This window comes from Myxocyprinus asiaticus, chromosome 29, assembly GCF_019703515.2.
Source record: "Myxocyprinus asiaticus isolate MX2 ecotype Aquarium Trade chromosome 29, UBuf_Myxa_2, whole genome shotgun sequence".
Lineage (NCBI taxonomy): Eukaryota > Metazoa > Chordata > Actinopteri > Cypriniformes > Catostomidae > Myxocyprinus > Myxocyprinus asiaticus.
The window spans coordinates 39563100-39583702 of record NC_059372.1 but is presented as its reverse complement, the minus strand read 5'-3'; positions in this window follow the sequence as shown (position 1 = coordinate 39583702).

Sequence of the window (20603 nt, the reverse complement as noted above, 5' to 3'; positions counted from 1 at the left end):
CAGGTAAAGCAATTAACCACAGTTTATTTTGTTTTTATCTGCCATTTGGGGCAGGTTTCTCTGAAATAGACAATACCAAAATACAATATACTGGCTGTACAGAAAACACAGAAATAATAGCAAACATTTTAATAGTTTTTGTAATCAGAATTTCTGTCCACCTAAAAGTAATAAATACTTATTATTTCACAGACATAACTCAGACATTAAGTGTAATACGGTTCTGCTTGTGCAGATTTACTAAAGTCTTGAGTATCTTTCAGAGATTTTTGCCATGAACCTGATCTAGCAAATCCCCTGATAAGATCTTCCAAAAAGCACTCACTGTATAAACCTTGTTGCCTTATAAACATTGTTTCCAGGCAGATGGATGCACGAGGCAGACGAGGTGGGCCACAAGCCTTGGGAAAGGCTGACTAGAAGTCATAAATTTAAAGTTCAAACCCAGGCATGTGACCTGACCGGAACCCTCAAATTTTAAGCCCAAACATGACCCAAACCTGAAATACCTCCCTCTTTTTAACATTTCTTCTTCAAGCAAGTAAATTTGTTGCAATAGACTGTATTTTATTTAAGCATCATAGGCAACATTCACAAAGGTATAAAAACAGTAAACATATGGCAAGTTTTAACTAGGCATGGTGGCCCCTCAGCACATCAGAGCAAAAGAGAAAAAAGAAGCACGGATGACTGCCCCGTTATCAAATCTCGTTCACTTTCACAGGTTCAGACTCAACTAATGTGTGCAATTTCTTTTCCTCCGAATTTTCTCCTTAAGCCTTGTTTATACTTTTGCCTGACACAGCCCTCGACGGCCCGAGGCTTTAATGTGGGGTCAGCTGCACTCACTGCGCTGCATGTTTGTGCGTCTTTTATGGGTGAGTTTCGTGGGACATGTCATCACCACTTTTTGCCTTTACCAATTTTGTCCCTACCACTTTCTAACAAATTGATTTAGTCAGGTAAGTGCCTAATGCAGAAGCAACATCTTAATTTCCATTTTGTTCGTGTGTTATAATGAGTGACAGTCCGGCATTGGGATTTGTTATAATCAATATTATGATGAGTTTTAGTTGTGGCTGTTATCAGTGGTATTAAGTGGCAGCTGTCGGTGATGTTCTCTCGTACATCCAAATGCGCGCTCCACTCCCTCCGCAGCTCCATTCCAGTTAAATCGAGAAGCAGATCGTACTGATGTACAGATGCAATCTTCATTTATTAAAATTAAATGTTTAACTAGGGTGGATTAGAACCCATAACCTTTGCATTAGAGGTGAAAACTATACCATGAGACCAATAAGTCATTCTGGCTTAATCTTACTAATCCATGTATTATCCATAGACTAACAAAATTCCACAACTGACAATGTCAGATGAAGGGATAAAGATAAAAGAATTATGTGAAAGATTTATTGGAGCACTTGAATTGGTCATCAAGAATGACCATCAAAACATTAAAACATTATTTGAAATTATCTGTGAATAATCTAATTAAATTATGAGTTTCAGTCTCCTCATTATTTGCTGTAGAGTAAAATTTTTTAATATTTCCACAATTTTCAGGCATAAACTGTAAATCTGAGGCAATCTCGATCACATTTCTTTATATTGAAAGAAGTAAAATAAGTAGTCAAGACATCTCCAACTGCACAGCTGGCATTGTATATCCACTGAGTAATTATCTGCTCCTCGTCTCCTCCTGTGTCACTGCGTGCCATTAACCCTGTGTGTATAAAATTGCGACAACCAAGAACATTTGCCATTACAAGAAACCAGAAAGATTTGCCTTCTCTAAACTTTTAAAATGTGCACATAGCCTACATCACAGCAAACGTTTAAGCTCCTCTTCAGGAGCTGCTCTAAATGGTCCCAGCTAGGTGTGGATTGGTGACGGACAGCCTCAGGTTATTTGGAGGGCTCACATAATGCACTGTTGCACAGGAAATGAGACTTAAAACGCATTCATGTTTGGTATTTCTTAATTCACTTAAAATCCCTTATTTGGATTACTATCCAAATTCTAATTACCCCAGTGTGATTACAATTGGAAGTGCTCAATAAATTGCAGTTCCCTCAGGTAATTGCGGTTAAATGATAGAAATCAGGCAATATAATAATAGCAACAGGCCAATCCTCATTTGTGTTTTAGTTTACAGTTTTATTGTAGGTCTACTATTTAAACCTTACCAAAAATTAAGTAGCAAATTACCTACTACTTTTTGACTAACTCAAGGGTCTGAGAAAAATTTAATCCTGTTTAGATAGAAACATCTGTAATTGCACTGTATTATTAATATTATTTTCACAGTGCTTCTCTTCGTTTATTTTGACCTTCATTAAGCTACATTTTCATTATGGGTAAAATAACAGTTGGTGGTTTAGGTACTGCTGGCATCCCATTTGATTAAAAAACAAATAATACTTGAATAATATTAATTACATGTATAAGTCTTGTTAATTTCAATGGGTTTGTTGTGCGCACAGGGCACATGACCTTCCATGACATCTACATCCTGACAACAGAAACTCCCAGCTTAGTAAAAACCATAGAGATCCTAATCTCGTCTGAATCAGTACATGAAATTGCAGACAACTTGTGTTAGTAATTAAAACTCAAATTTTCCTTCCCGAACATCGTTTTCCTCTGATTAGCAGCTTGTTATGGAGTTTGAGCATTTTTTAACATGCTACACAATGCTGTATATTAGTTGAGTAATATTAAATCTACCCAAATCAAATATATTAAGTTTGAAATTACAGTGTTTCATTCTATTCAGACATTGTGACTTAATTTCCTTCATTTATTTTCATTGGTTAAATTGAGTTATGTTATATGTGTTTCATATGACTGTCTCTCTCTCTGTCTTACTGCAGAGTCTTGTTGCTGGAGCCACTGATGCAGGAAAATGAACAAGGTCCAATTTTCTCCCTGCAAAGTAAAATTGGATGGCAAACAAAATTAGGTAGTGATGAAAGGAAACCAAAAACAAAGCCAACATGGAAGACAATCGGATGTGATCTGAGTCTCATGCTCGCCTGTTTTGGCAGATCAGAGTTTTTGGCTTCACGTTATTATTCTGATTTATTTCTACAGAATCTAAAGACAGAAAGAGAGAGAGATGAGAGAGAGAGAGAGAGAGAGAGAGAGAGAGAGAGAGAGTTAAGTCAGGGATAATGTGCAGTTAGTCAGTCATTACTGCAGAATAAACATTCACCTGGACTAATTCTTGAGTTACCCTGAAAGGATTTATTTTGCAATAATTACCAGTTGACTGTACATTATCTGCAATGATGCAATCCATTTTACTTTTGTATGGACTAGTTAGTATACCACCTTCGTGCTCCACTGGCCAGACTTGGTAGTAGAGTAATCAGTACACTGTCAATACAAGAGTGACAAATGTTTGTTTTTCCTTAGTCACTGATTTAAAAGCAGCCCTTTTTCTTTATCCAGATACAGGACTGTCCAATAGAAGTAAACTATGTGAGAAACAATTAGCCCTCAGTATTGTTTTTGTTGGAGGTTTAATTTAATACTGCTTGTAAGCACTTTGCTTTCATTCCTTCCTAATTACCCCTTTTCAGTTTTTTTATAAGTTGAAAGTTTCTGCCAACTTATGCAAAATGTTTTTTAAGGTTCCGTTCATGGGAACTTTTCTTCTCACAAAGTCAGACTTTTGAGTGTCTGCATAAAGTCTAGTTCAGTTTGCAACTTGTTCTGGCTAAGATCTTGGCACTTAGAAAGGAAGAGCCTGTCTGACTGATAGGTAAAGCAATTAACCACAGTTCCCTGTCAGTCACTCACTCAGCGTTGTGTCGATGTAGTGACACCAGGGGTTCGATCTTGAGAGCCCCAATCACCTTTGCTTAAAATAGAAAAGGCCAATGAGAATTGGCCAGTGGAATTTGCATGCCATTCTCCACCCCGGACAAAAGGGTATAAAAGGAGATGGCGTGCACCACTCATTCAGATTTTTTCTTTGGAGCCGAATGCATGTATTGTGTTCGTCCCATCACCTACGCTTACGCTGCTGGACTTTACGGCGCATATCAGTGGTCACCCTTGCACGGTCGAGTGTTGTGCTTCCCCTGGGCGCTTCGGCGGCCGAGTCTACAGGTGCTAAAAGAGTAAATTCTAAAGAGTATATTTTCTACTAAAAAAGCTCGCACAAACGATTGCCCTCTTTTTAAAGATGGCCTTTCACCTTTGTGCTACTGGATGTGGCCATTATCTCTCCCCTTCGGATAGCCATGAAATCTGTCTTGAGTGCTTGGGGCGCCAGCATGCCGAGGCAGCTTTCGTGGAGGGGTTATGTTCTCAATGCAAGAACATGCCCATAAGAACGTTGCGGTCGCGGCTCACTTCCTTATTCGTGAATCAAGGAGCCACCGCGGCTGCTTCCCAACCTGGTCCGTCCTGCGCTGAAGCTCAGGCGGCTGGGTCGGTGAGCGCCGTGGGTGATCTGGATGAGGACATGGGAGCATTTCTGCCGGCTCAGCCCCCGCGGCCCTCCCATCCCCCAGCACGCTCGTTCTACCCAGAAGAGCTGTCGAGTGATGTAGGCGGTCCGCCTCAGGGTGGATTTAATGTCTCGTTCACGGCTCATGATGAGGATGAGTTATTGGTTGCAGCATCGGAGGGTGGGCTTCTGTGGTCAGAAGCAGATGAATCTTCATAGCTCCCACTCACGGGCGGTAGAGCTCAGTATGAGGCGGACAATGAGATAGCAGCCGTGCTTGCCCGGGGCGGCTGTGAACATCAGGCTAAAGTGGAACCCTCCACCTTGACCTGAGTGTTCGCAGCTGGATGATTGGTTTCTGGGATCGGAGCGTGACTCACGGCCGTGCCTCGCCCGGTGCCTTTCTTCCCGGAAGTGCATGAGGAGCTAACGAAGTCGTGGAAGGCACCTTTTTCTGCCTGTACACACTTCGCGGGTTCGTCCATCCTAACTAAACTCGACGGCGGAGCGGCTAAGGGATACGTCAGGTTGCCCAGGTAGAGTGTGCTGTAGCGGTGCATTTATGCCCGCAGGGCGCAGCCACTTGGAGGGACTGACCAAGGCTCCCTTCCAATGCCTGAAAGTACTTCCTCATTGATGATGAAGGCTTACAAGGCCACGGGTCCTCCCCCCTACACGCTATGGCCATCCTGCAAGTCCACCAGGCCAAAGGGTTGAAAGATCTGCATGAGGGTAGAACCAACCCAGGGCTCTTGCAGGAACTGTGTACCTGACCGACCTCACCCTACAGGTGATGAAGGTCACGACGCGTGCCATGGGCCGGACGATGTCCACTCTGGTGGTCCAAAAGCAGCACCTGTGGCTCAACCTTGCAGAGATGAGTGACGCTGAGAAGGATCGCTTTCTCGATGCGCCCATCTCCCAAGGGGGCTTTTTGGCAACACTGTTGAGGACTTCACCCATCAGTTCTCGATGGTGAGGAAGCAGATGGAGGTGATCAAACACATCTTGCCATGGCGCGACTCAGCTGCCTTCAGGCCTCCGAAGTCCTGCACCCTGTCTGCTTCTCACCAGGGCCGTCCACTTGCGGTGCTGGCTCCGGCTCCCGCACCATCGGAGCCCGTACGCCGGTCTGTGAGAAGATCCTCCCGCAGAAAGCGGCTCCACCTGCCCATCAGCCGGCCCCCAAGAACCCCGGATGGCTTCGAGGCGGCCCTGACACGGGCGACCCAGGATGAGGTGACTGACTCCGACTGGTCTGACCCACATGGTCAATGAAAGAGCAGTTTCCTCATTCCCTGGGTCAGCGCGCTCACAATGGCCAAGCGCTGGAAGTCTTTCTGGTCAATCAGTCGGATCTTACTTGTTCCGTCGAGAGACGACCGGCGAACAGGTAAGCATGCTGGTCTCTGGGGCCGCTTGCCCACCCCAGCCACTCGGCCACCTTTGTGTGCTTGCGGAGCAGTACGTCCCCCCTGAGTTGTGCTTTCCGGTGGGGCGCCTGCTCTGCCTTGCCATGAACCACCCTCCATGGGTGCGATAAATCCAGTGGAGCCTGGAGGCCTGGTTAGCGCTCTCCAGCTCCTCACGGTGGCCCCCTTTGAGCCCCTGGAGCAGGCCGAGCTCACCACTTTGTCACTGAAGATGGCCCTCCTGGTGGTGCTCACTTCCATCAAGAGGGTGGGAGACCTACAGGTGCTCTCTGTCACCAGCGAATGCCTGGAGTTTGGGCTGGCACACTTTTACGTGATCTTGAGACCCCGGCCCAGTTACGTGCCCAAAGTTCCCATCACTCCCTTTCGGGACCAGGTGGTGAACCTGCAAGTGCTCCCTTCAGAGGATGAAGAACTGGCCTTGTCATTGCTATGTCCAATTTGCACCCTGCGCATCTATCTGGACCGCACACAGAGTTTCAGATGCTTGGAGCAGCTCTTTGTTTGCTTTAGAGGGCAGCAGAAGGTGAAAGCTGTCTCCAAACAGAGGTTGGCCCATGGATTGTGGATGCCATTTCCTTGGCTTACTAGTCACAAGACCTGCCATGCCCCTTGGGAGTCCGGGCGCACTCCACTAGAGGTGTTGCATCATCCTGGGCTCTGGCAAGGGGGGCCTCTCTAGCAGACATATGCAGAGCTGCAGGTTAGGCTACACCCAATACCTTTGCGAGGTTTTACAGCCTACGCATAGAACCGGTTTCATCCCGAGTGTTACGGGGCAACAGCAGGTAGGCTGGGCAGCCGGTTGGGCGTACTGTTTGCATTTACACCTTTCCCCTTTTTCAAGGTGATAATGTGTGCTATTTAGTCCACAACAGTTCCCCATAACTGGTGAACCCTGGACACCTCTATAAGTCTTAAGCACTATTCGGTGACAAACTCGGCAGAGGAGTGACGACACAAGGCCCTGTACTCATGGTATGCCCCTTTTCAGGTGAGCCTGTGTACTCGGACTCAGTGCTCCATACATGGTGATTCACCTCTGGGTAATCCTGTGTGACGTGTTTCCACTGTTCGTTCCCCTCAGGTGAATCCTGTGTTTCCCCTCATCAGAGCTTTGCTCTGCTTCGGCCACTGTTGCTGTGGACCCTCTCCATAGATAGGGTCCTCCTGGTGGCATAATTCCATATGTGAACTTCCCCGTTGGTAAGTCCATGTGAGGTATTCTCCACATTTTAACCTCCCTCCGGTAGAATATGGTCTCCGTAGTGCCCTCCCTCCTGGAGAGGGAAGAGCACTTCCCAGCGTTATTCCAGAAGGTGCTCAGCGGGAAATTGCTTAACAGCAAATATCAGGAAAGGCCATCGCCTGTAGCCTCCTTGGGTAAGTGCCTCCTCCCCCCTTAACGGGACTAGGGAGATGCCTTACCTAACTCGCTGGAAGGTCACAACGTGGTCAAGCGCTCACTGCGAGGCACGCAGCAGCTTGCCCTTGTCCACTCTTCCGTACCTCGTGACACGGTTCAGCGCCAGCGGCATTTCCTATAGGAACCCCTAGTGTCACTACATCGACACAACGTCGAGTGAGTGACAGACAGTGAACGTTTAGGTTATTAATTTAACCTCTGTTCCCTGATGGAGGGAATGAGACATGGTGTCCCTCCTGCCAGCGGTGCTGAACCGGCCGCTGACATGGCCGGGACTCTCTATCGGCTCTGCGGCATAAATCTGAATTAGTGATGCATGCCATCTCCTTTCTCTGCCCCAGACATACGGGTATAAGTGGCATGCAAATTCCACTCGCCAGTTCTCATTGGCCTTTTCTATTTTAAGCAAAGATGATTGGGGCTCTCAAGATCGAACCCCTAGTGTCACTACATCGACACAATGTCTCGTTCCCTCCATCAGGGAACAGAGGTTACACTAGTAACCACTAGTTTTTGTAATCAGAATTTCTATCCGCCTAAAAGTAACAAATATGAATTATTTCACAGACATAACTTAGACATTGTGTAATACAGTTCTGCTTGTGCAGATTTACAAAAATTCTTGAGTATCTGTCAGAGATTTTGCCATGAACCTGATGTAGGGCTTTACTGGTTGTTTAGATCAGTGTTACTATCAGAAATAATTAATAATTATTTCTGTAGTTATTAATTAATATTTAAATTAATCAATTGACTCTAACTCATTAAAACCTCATATGGGGCTCCAGTAAATGTAATGTGCTACATTTAGGAGCAAGTTTGGTTATTAGCAATAATTAATAATTATCAAAGATAATTATTAATTATTAAAATCAATAGAACATTGATGAGAATCAATGTTAGCTTTTTTAAATCCTTTAAATCAACAATTATCAAAGATAATCGTAATTGTTAACATCGATGAAACATTAATTAAAATTAACACTAGCTTATAGATCATTCAAATTCAATTATCAAAAATCAATAGAATATTAATAAGGATTAACATTGACGGGGCACCACCTTGAAATCAGGGACTAATAACCAAATAGTAAAACAGTCTCAATATTAGATTGTTTTCTTAGGAAAATCGACATCTGAAGAATATCAATTTTCAGGAAAAAAACAATGAATGAAGGCTTGAATCCAAGCACTGACATCCCGTCAGCATGACACAGGCGTATGCAAAACAAACCAAAGCACTTCTCTTTGTAATATAAACAAAGTTTATTTATGCAGTAATATCAATTAATAATTAATACAATGCAGTCAATAAACGTCCGACTTACAACTACAAACTAAACAGTGATATGATTAGATATGGAAATAAAATAATCCTATGACACATAAGGTGTGTGTGTGACAGTGTGTGTGTGTGTGTGTGTGTGTGTGTGTGTGTGTGTGTAAGGAGGGACGCACACAAAATGGCGGACGTGACTCTCGTGGAGAGTATGTCACGCGAGACTTCCGGCCAGGGAATATGACCGCAAATGGGGGCGGAGATGGCGTCTACCAGTTACCGCGTGTATCCGCTTGTACAATAGCTTAGGGACAAAGCTGGGCTTTAGCATTTAAGCTATCTACGAGCCAAAAATGTGTGCCAGAATGTTTGTGAGGGGTCACGTGCGTGTATGTGTGCATGTGTGGTTAGTACGAGAGAGAGAAGTGACGGCCCTAAAGCCGATTTCGCGATTGTGGGAGAGAAAACAGCTGTTAGTTCATCGCTCAGAGATGCAGTGGACAGCTCGTAAACAGTCCCGCATTATTTGACTCTTAAATGGATGAACTCAGTTGCTGTCTCACCAACGATGGCGAAATTGTACAACAATCCAATTTGGTTGGACCACAATACAGCAAAACAAATTTGTGATAATTAATACCCTGAGTATTAATAATGTTAACATGTGAGCGGACATGGTGGTCCGTAAACTGTACAAGCAAAAACCTTGAAACACAAGAATGACACACTATAATATTCTATCTCTGCCCAGACATAAACCTCTTACTTGAATCGCATGAGGACACAGGTAGAATGTGTTTTCCTCCATCCTTTAACTCTGACCCGGTTCCTTGAGGCTCGTGTGATGACGGGAGGCCATTTCCTCGCTCTGTCGGCGGGCGATACGTCTGTTGATTCTCGGCGGGCTGGCGGAGAACTCAGAAATGTTGACTTGATTGAAGATGGAAGAGAAATCTTTAATCTCTTCACTTCTGTAGGCAAACGAATGAAGATGCGAGATTGCTCGGCGGTCTCCTTCGGATTCGTTAGAGTGTTCGGTTGAACCCAGAGTAATCTCAACTCGTCCAGCGAGATGGAGATTGTATGGCCACAGTTTCAAGTCGGACGTTACTTCCTTGTGCCACAAGGTTGCACCTGAGAGCAGCGATAAACTACGTCTATACTCGGTGAACAAAGTCACTGGAAGCAAATCCCGAAAGCATTTCAGAGGTATTTCAACTCCTGATGATGTCATGTTTGAGGGACGTTCTGTTGTGTGCCTCATCCAATAGGAGTTGAGAGTTCGATCCTTTAGTGAGCAAGGCTTCATGGGATTTGTAGTCTTTTTTGGACTCCCTTTGTTTGATTTTGGCGCGATTTTTATCAGTATAATTTACGACTTGGAATGTTGGGGCTTGAGTTAGGTTTTTACGACTGTGTTAGGCCTGCCTTTGTCTTCTATCTGAATACATGAGGCCCAACACTGATATAGCAAATCCCCTGATAAGATCTTCCTAAAAGCACTCACTGTATAAACCTTGTTGCCTTATAAACATTGTTTCCAGGCAGACGGATGCACAAGGCAGACAAGGCGGTCCACGAGCCTTGGGAAAGGCTGACTAGAGGTCATTAAGTTAAAGCTCGAACCCAGGCATGTGACCCGACCGGAACCATCAAATTTTAAGCCCGAACATGACCCGAATTTGAAATACCTCCCTCTTTTTAAAATGTCTTCTTCAAGCAAGTAAATTTGTTGCATAGTCTGTATTTTATTTAAGCATCGTAGGCAACATTCATAAAGGTATAAAAACAGTAAACATACATAAGGCAAGGCAAGTTTAACTAGGCATGGTGACCCCTCAGCACACCAGAGAAAAAGAGAAGAAAGAAGCACAGAAGACTGCCCCGTTATCAAATCTCGTTCACTTTCACAGGTTCAGACTCAACCAATGTGTGCAATTTCTTTTCCTCCGATTTTTCTCCTTAAGCCTTGTTTATACTTTTGTCTGACAGGGCTCTTGATGGCCCGAGGCTTTAATGTGGGGTCAGCTGCGCTCACTGCACTGCACATTTGTGTTGCCGTCATTTATGAGTGGGACGGCTGGGACATGTCACCACCACTTTTTGCCTTTGCCAATTTATTCCCTTCCACTTTCTAAAAATTGTTTTAGTCAGGTAAGTGTCTAATGCAGAAGCAACATCTTTAGTTTCCATTTTGTTCATGTGTGTTATAATGGGTGGCGATCCGGCACTAGGATTTGTTATTTTCAATATTATAATATTTTCGTTACGGCTGTTATCAGTGGTATTAAGTGGCAGCTGGCGGTGATGTTCTCTCGCTCATGCAGACGTGCACTCCACTTCCTCTGCAGCTCCATTCCAGTTAAATCACGAAGCAGATCGTACTGATGTACAGATGCAATCTTCATTTATTAAATTTAAATGTTTAACTAGGGTGGTGTCACGAACTCAAGGACTCCTCCTACTCAGCACCAGAGGTCCCCCTCGCCCGAGTTCTGAGGGCACCATGAACTACACTTCCCAGCATGCCTACCTGGACTGATTACACTTACACCTGTTCCCTATTTCATAGACTATTTAAGCGCTGTTCTAACAGTAGTCATTGCAAAGTCCTGTTTTGCTCCTGCTAACATTTCTGAGCGTTTACCTCTGTTTATACCGCCTGCCTGTGTTGCATATTTACTATTAAACCACATATGGATCTTAACCTCTGTTCTCTGGAGTCTGCATAACAGAAGACTTCGCCAACTACAGATCCAGCGGTGCTCCAGCAATTGTCTACTGAAGTTTTCGCTCAAGCTAATGTGTTGGCTGCCCACCAACAGCAACTCATCCGGCTGACTGCTTCTACAGAGGAATTAGTAAAGCTCTTTCAAAACCTCCGCATTCATGTATCGGACCAACCGCCACACGCATCTCAACCCATTCCAGTGAATAACCCTCCTTCTCTGAACATCTTCACCGCCAGTCCACATCTTGCTTTTACGGAGAAGTTTGATGGCACATCAGCTAGGTACAAGGGGTTTCTGATGCAGTGTTCAATGTTTGTGAAGCAGCAATCCACGCTACTGTACTGTATATCCCACTGATGACAGTCGCATCTCTTTTGTCTGCTCCTTATTATCCGGAAGGGCTCTGGACTGGGCTATTGCTATTTGATCTTGTGAGGGTTCGAGGTTCACTACCTTTGATGATTTTCTCCAGTGATTCCGAGAAGTATTGAGCATCCTGAGGGAGGAATGAACACTGGTGAGCTGTTACTCTCACTCCAACAGGGGAAGGACACCACTGCCGAGTATGCACTTACATTCCGCACTCTCGCCATGCAGACTGTATAGGTAGAGGACACACTCAAGTTGCTTTTCCGAAGGGGTCTCAATCTGGAACTGCAATCTGAGCTGGCATGCTGCGATGAAGGGAGAACCCTGGGCCAGTTTATCAACCTAGCCATTCACCTCGATAATCTCATCTGCTCTCGAGGACCGGTCCACTTCTCTACTGTCACTTCACAGACCACATCCAGCACTGATGGAACAGAATCCATGCAGATTGGGCACACTTATCTGACATTGGAGGAGAGAGAACGCAGCATGAAACTCTATCTGTGTTTATACTGCAGTCAGGCCGGACATCTACGAGCAACCTGTCCCATTTGACCAGTCCAATCATCTAAACCGGCGGTGAGTGAAGTCTTGACTCCTCTTTTCACTTCTTCCTGTATTAAAGTACCCGTCACTATAACTGCATGTCAGAACATAATCACTACCCAAGCCATGATCGATTCTGGTGCCACAGGCAATTTTATTGATGAGGGCTTAGCCAAGAGGTTCGAGCTACCACTAATCCCCTGTGAATCTCCATTGGCAGTGGCAGCATTAGATGGATGCCCCCTGGGAACCGGCCATGTTCACTTCACCACCACGGACATCACCCTCCAAGTTGGCACTATTCACACTGAAAGAACATGCCTCTATATTATTCATTCTCCTCACAACCCTGTTACTTGATACTTGGATTACCATGGCTTCAACAACACAATCCTCAAATCATGTGGCATGAAGGACAAATTTCCCAGTGGGACTCAACTTGCATCTCTAGCAGCCTAAAGCCCATTTCACCTGTTTCCATCGGTTCCACTACTGTCATGGAGGTTCCCTCTTCAGTGCTCAAACTACCCTCTGAGTATGATGATCTCGTTGAATCCTTTAGTAAGGCCAAAGCCTCTCAACTTCCTCCTCACATACCAGTGATTGTGCTATTGAACTGTTGCCTGGCACTACATTACCACGAGGTAGGATATTTCCTTTGTCTGAACCCAAGTCTGAGGCTAGGAAAAACTACACTGAGGAAGAACTGGCAAAGGGCTTCATCTGACCATCCACCTCACACGCGGCAGTCGGGTTCTTCTTCGTTGGCAAGAAGGATGGCGGGCTCCGTCCTTGCATTGATTACTCCGCTCTCAACGACATTACGGTAAAGTTCCGTTATACTTTACCTCTGGTCCCAGCAGCACTTGAACAGTTACGCACCTGTAGGATTATCCATGAACGAAGCCATCAAATGAACACAACACCACATTCCATAGATCAGAGAGATCCCCCACCGTGCCATTAGAGAGTCATAAAAATGAATCCATGGTGCCTAAATTGCTGAAGGAGACTGTCTCTCCCATGCCTGCTTAATCTCAAACTAGGATTTGTAATGACAGAGCTGACCAAAAAAGACGACCCTTCTTTGTTCCACAAACTTAAACCCTCTGTAAGACCAAATGACCAAAGTAACACCTTGTGACCTTAATGAATAAATCTGTGGCCATATCAGGAAACGGAGACTCGTGAAGACAGTCCCAAGGCCCGAAATCAACATAGACCTAAAACAGTGACATTTGTTTCTCCCCGGGACAACTCCTTTCCCCATCTGCACATTCCAAAGACATTCTCTATTAGCTCAGCAGAGACCACATGGATCCTCCTGAATTACAATGAACAAAACAACAATTCTATGACTATTCTGGACGATAATTAGTCATGAGATTCATCTTCAGCTAAAAGGGAATGAATGAACATTTCACACAAAGTCCCAGTACTTGTGATTTAACCCTATAAAATATACAAGATGCATCTGGACCCAAAATATATGCACCAAAAATTACTCTATGACCTGTGATCACTTTTATAACTGACAAATTAATGATTATAGCTGATGTACCTTTTAAACTATGTGTAGTGATTTGTAATAACTTCTAACTAACAAATCAATAAGTATAATCATTAATCTTGTATTTTTCATCTCATTCTACTAAGAATGATAACTATTCAAGGCTTAACCTGATAATATACCCTGACAATCAGGTTTCTCATAACGTGTAATGTTTTATCCATGTTGTAAAACCAATGAATTAACCAGTATGATTTGTAATCAGGGATTTTCATGTTTTGTTACTTACACGTATAATATTCATGAAAGAATGTCATGTTTAGTATGTAAATGCTTGCTTGTTTACGTAGAGAATGTTGATGACAATGAATGTCATGTCTCTTGCACTGTTTTCAAGATATAAAAGTTCATGATTAAACATGCATATATTTTGAGCGGGAATTTGTAAATCAACTTTGAAAAGGACAGACTATTTGACCATGTGACTCTGAAAAGCCACTTCTGATTGGCTCAGGACACCTTTGGGGTGTGGCTAATTTTAGTTCAAAACTTTCCTACCAAGGAAAAACTGGCTCTTAGAACTCCCTCTTGGAATCCTCTCTTGGTCCTGTCTCTCAGTCTCCTCTCTTCTTCAGCTCTCTTGCTTCTTCCAGAGCATCCGTGCCATGTAGAGTCCAAGGAAAACTCGGGACTCGAAGTCCCGAGGAAGCCTTCCCTCTCTGCTCCACGGTTCACACACCCAATGGGAGTCACCCTCGCTTCAAAGCCCACCTCATCATCTGTCCAGACAATAACTATCTGTGATCATTACATAGTCCAAGACATCGACGGAACGAACTTTCTTCCAATTCCAAAGAACCAAGCATCACAAGGAAACACAACGCAAGGAAACACAACAACATGCAAGTACATCTCCAGTCTTTTGCTCAAAGTGCTGGTGTATTAGTTAAATACTTTGTGTAATCCAATTGCAAATCAATTTAGACTCAAAGGATAAATTGTTCCCTTAACTCACCAACCTGTTTCATGTTTGTATGTGTTAGATAAGTTTATGTTTAGAATAGCAATAAAGTTTGTCTGTATTCAAAGATAATTTGACTGTGGTATATTTTGATAAATAATCTCATCCCTGTTTTTAAAAGATTTCGCTTCAAAGCTATACCTAAAATATGTGTGATATTGTAACGTGTGCTGGCTGCTGACAATGATGACAAAGACGAAGATGACGATGACGTGAAGATGAAGAACCCAAGTGCAGTTTATTTATAAACGTGAACCAAAAAACCCTAACTAGAAACGTGAAACATAAATCATAAACATGAACTTGACTATAACCTGACTAGACTTGACTAGACTTGACCACACAATGGAAAACATGAGGCTTAAATACATGGACATGGGGGAACATAAACCAATGAACAAACAGAACTCATAACAAGCTAATTAAACAATAAACCAATGAAAACATGACACATGAACATGGAGGGAAAACAGAAATCACATGACTAGGGAAACAGGAACACATGACATGAAACAGGAACTAGAATTTCAAAATAAAAGACATGAATCAAGAGAATACACATGACAGATATTATTTTCAATAAGCCATGAGAATAATATTACTCCAATAAGTGAATTAATCATAATTCCCTTATTAAAGCTAATTCCTTACAATAGAAATTGTGACCGGATACAACGAGACGTTGTATTACAATTTTAATGGTGGAGAATTTTATTCAGACAAATAATCTATTTATTTGTCATTTATCTTTCTTATAATGGTTATCAAACATGACTAATTCCATTATAAATTTCCTTACATAATGATGTAGAATAAGGACTGTTTAAATTAATTCCTTGCTCACATACTGTTTCCTACACACCGCAAGATACTTCACCAAGCTCGACCTTCGCAGTGCATACAACCTCATACGCATCCAGGAGGGGGACGAATGGAAGACAGCCTTCTCCACCAGCAGTGGCCACTACGAATATCTGGTCATGCCTTTCGGATTGGCCAACAGTCCTTCGGTCTTCCAGTCATTCATTAATGATGTCTTCAGAGACATGCTTAATCTTATTATCTCACACTGGACTGTCATAAATTATATTCTCTTAACAACACACTGGCAACTGACTATCAACCGATATCCTGAATGTCAATACAGTACAATACAACCTACTGTACATTTTATATATACTATATATACTATTTTTATATTGTATAATGTGTATTCTATATTGTGTGTATTGTATAATGTACATTGTGTGTTATTATTTGTATATTGTGTTGTGTGTAATTATGTGTATATTAGATTTTAAATTGTGTTGTGTAAATTGATGTTTATTGTAGATTGGTATATGTCTCATCACTGTCACGACTGCTATGTTGCTCAGAACTGCACCCAAGAATTTCACACATTATTGCACTTGTGTATATGGTTGTGTGACGATAAAAGTGATTTGATTTGAGAAGTGTGAGTTCCATCAGACCTCTGTGTCTTTCCTTGGCTATGTCATCAGCCCAGAGGGGGTCACCATGGATGACAGTCAGGTACGTGCGGTACTAAACTGGCCTCAACCTACTTCCGTGAAGGAGTTGCAACGCTTCCTGGGGTTTGCCAATTTCTACAGGTGATTTATCCTAAATCAGTTCAGTTGCTGCCCTGCTGACATCCATGTTAAAGGGAGGGGGCTCCAAACTGTGTTGGTCTACAACAACCCTCCAAGCCTTCAAGAACCTGAAGTCTCGCTTCACCTCCGCTCCCATCCTGCACCATCCTGACCACAACACTCCTTTCACGGTTGAAGTGGATGCCTCTAACACAGGAATCGGAGCCATTCTCTCACAATGTCAATGTCATGGAACGCCCCCGAAACTCTACCCTTGTGAATACTTTTCTTATAAGCTATCTCCTGCTGAGCAAAACTACAATGTGGGCAACCGAGAATTGCTGGCTATGAAAGCGGCTCTAGAGGAATGGCGACATTGGCTGGAGGGGGAGAGACATCCTTTTCTCGTGTTAACAGACCATCGAAACCTCGAATATTTACATTCTGCTAAAAGACTGAATCCTAGGCAGGCTAGGTGGGCGTTGTTCTTTACTCGATTCAGTTTCACCATTACCTATCGTCCAGCTTCCAAAAATTCCAAAGTCGATGCTCTCTCTCGTCTGTTTGAGTCTGACACTCAGAACCAATGGGATATTATGACCGAGATCGCCCAAGCTCAGATTCAGGACCCAACTCCCCCTGACTGCCCTCCTGAGAAAACCTACGTTCCACGACTCCTTCGGGAAAAGACCTTACAATGGGTCCATACTACCACCAGTTCTGGACAGCCAGGTATAGCAGCCACACTACAACTGCTTCGGAACAGTTTCTGGTGGAACACCATGCAGGCAGAAACCATTGCCTATGTCAACAACTGTCCCAACTGTGCAGCAAACAAATCCTCCAGGCAACTTCCTGCAGGACTACTCCATCGACTTCATCACTGATCTCCCTGTCTCTCAAGGTAACACCATCGTTCTTACTGTCATTGATTGATTCTCTAAGTCATGTCGATGAATCCCTCTGCCCAAGCTCCCCACAGCCTTCAAGACTGCAGAACATCTTATACATCAGGAGTTTTGCTTCTACGGACTACCTGAAGACATCGTCTGTTTATGAGTTGCACATTTACTATTAAACTGCATATGGATCTTAACCTCTGTTCTCCGGAGTCTGCGTTACAGGTGGAATAGAACCCGTAACCTTTGCATTAGAGGTGAAAACTATACCATGAGACCAATAAGTCATTCTGGCTTAATCCTTACTGATCCATGTATTATCCACAGACTAACAAAATTCCACGACTGACAGTGTCAGATGAAGGGATAAAGATAATAAAAGAATATGTGAAAGATTTATTGGACCACTTGAATTGGTCATCAAGAATGACTATCAAAACTTTAAAAGATTATTTGAAATTATCTGTGCATAATCTAATTAAATTATGAGTTTCAGTCTCCTCATTATTTGCAGTAGAGTGCAATTTTTAACAATTTCTGCAATTTTCAGGCATAAACGGCAAATCTGAGAAAAATCTCAGTCACTTTTCTTTATATTGAAAGAAGTAAAATAAGCAGTCAAGACATCTCCAACTGCACAGCTGGCATTGTATATCCACAGAGTAATCATCTGCTCCTTGTCTCCTCCTGTGTCACTGCGTGCCATTAACCCTGTGTGTATAAAATTGCAACAACCAAGAACATTTGCCATTACAAGTATGTTAGAGAGAAACCAGAATGATTTGCCTTGTCTAAATTTTTAAAATGCGCACATAGCCTACATCACAGCAAGCTTTTAAGCTCTTCTTCAGGAGCTGCTCTAAATGGTTCCAGCCAGGTGTGGATTGGTGACGGACAGCCTCAGGTTATTTGGAGGGCTCACATAATGCACTGTTGCATCATAAATTAGACTTAAAATGCGTTCATGTTTGGCATTTCTTTAATCACTTAAAATCCCTTATTGGATAGAACAATGTGATTAGAATTGGAAGTACTCAATGAACTGCAGTTCCCTGTCTCACTTGATGTTGTTTCGATGTAGTCTCACTAGGGGTTCGCTCTTAAGAGCCCCAATCACCTTTGCTATATTCAGAAAAGGCCAATGAAAATTGGCAAGTGGAATTTGCATGCCACTCTCCGCCCTGGACATACCGGTATAAATGGTGATGGCGTGCACCACTCATTCAGACTTGTTCTTCGGAGCCGGGCGCATGTGTGTGTTCGTCCCATCACCTTGCTATCGCTGCTAGAATTACGGCGCATATCAGCGGTCACCCTCGCACGGTCGAGTGTTGTGCTTCCCATGGGCACTTCAGTGGCTGAGTCCACTGTTAAAAGAGTAAATTTTAAAAGAGTATATTTTCTCTAAAAGAGCTCGCACAAATGATTGGTGTCTTTTTAAATATGCCCTTTCGCCTTTGTGATACTGGGTGTGGCCGTTATCTCTCCCCACTGGATGGCCACGAAATCTGTCTAAAGTGCTTGGGTCGCCAGCATGCCGAGGCAGCTTTTGTGGAGGGGTCATGTTCTCATTGCGAGAACATGCCCATGAGAACGTTGTGGTCATGGCTCTCTTCCTTCTTTGTGAAGCAGAGAGCCACTGCGGCTGCTTCCTGACCCGGTCCGTCCTGGGTTGTGACTCAGGTGGCTGCGCCGGCAAGCACCGCGGGCGATCTGTATGTATATATGGGAGCATTTCCGCTGGCTCAGTCCCCGCGGACCTCCCATCCACCAGCATGCTCGTTCTGCCCGGTAGAGTTCACAAGCGAGGCAGGCGGTCCGCCTCAGGGCGGGTTTAATATCTCGTTCAGGGCTCGTGACGAGGATGAGTTATTGGTCGCAGCATCGGAGGGTGGACTTCTGCTTTCGGAAGTGGACGAATCTTCTGAGCTCCCGCTCACGGGTGGTAGAACTCAGGATGAGCTTGCCTGGGCGGCCGCAAACATCAGGCTTGAGTGGAACCCTCCGCCCTGTCCTGAGCGTTCGCGGCTTGATGATTTGTTTCTGTGTTCGGAATGCGACGGCTGCACCCTGCAGTGCACGAGGAGGAAGTGCACGAGGAGCTCACAAAGTCGTGGAAGACACCTTTCTCTGCCCGTACACACTTTGCCGGTTCATCCATCTTAACTACCCACGACGGCAGAATGGCTAAGGGATACGTTGAGCTTCCCCAAGTAGAACGCATCATAGCAGTGCTTTTATGCCCGCAGGGCGCAGCCACCTGGAGGAACTGACCAGGGCTCCCTTCCAAGGCATGTGGGTTTTCTTCATCACTCGTGGCGAAGGCTTACAATGCCACGGGTCAGGCCGCCTCCGCCCTGCACGCCATGGCCATCCTGCAGCTTAAAGATCTGCACAAGGGTAGGACCGACCCAGGGCTTGTGCAGGAACTGCGTACCGTGACCGACCTCATTCTATGGCCAATGAAAGTCACAGTGAGCGCCCTGTGCTGGACGATGTCCACCTTGGTGGTCCAAGTGGCTCAACCTTGCGGAGATGTGTGACGCAGAGAAGGTTCGCTTTCTCGATGAGCCCATCTCCCAAGGGGGGCTTTTTGGCGACACTGTCGAGGACTTCGCCCATCAGTTCTTGACGGTGAAGAAGCAGACGGAGGCCATCAAACATATCTTGCCTCGGTTCGACTCGGCCGTCTACAGGCCTCTGAAGTCCCGAGGACCATCTGCCTCTCACCAGGGCAGTCCTCCTGTGGTGTCGGCCCTGGTTCCTCCACCATTGGAGCCCGTATGCCGGCCTCTGAGAAGAAGATCCTCCCGCAGGAAGGTGGCACTGCCTGCCAGTCAGCTGATGGATGAAGCAACTCTCATTGACTGGCCAGACCCAGGGGTGCGCATGGGCCCCACTCTCTCTCCTGGGCCAGCATGAGGTGAGTACCCTTGTAACATCACTGGGTGCCTTCTAGGCCCCAGCACCCAAATTGTCAATAAAAGAGCAGTTTCCTCATTCCCTGGGTCATTCTCCAATGCTCGCGATGGCTTGGCACTGTAAGTCTTTCCGGTCAACGAGCGGGATGCGAGTATCTCGCGTTCCCTTGTTTTCCGTCAAAAGAAAGCCGGCAAACAGGTAAGTATGGTGGTTCTTGCGGCTGCAAGGGTATGCACCCAATCCTGGATTGCGTGCCTTAAAAAGAGCCTTACACAGGCTTCCGTTCAAGATGTTGACGCAGAAGTGCATCCTAACATCTGTACGACATCAGGATTGGTTCACGGCCATTGACCTGAAGGATGCATACTTTCATGTATCGATCCTTCCTCGAGGCCTTCGAGGGATGAACATACC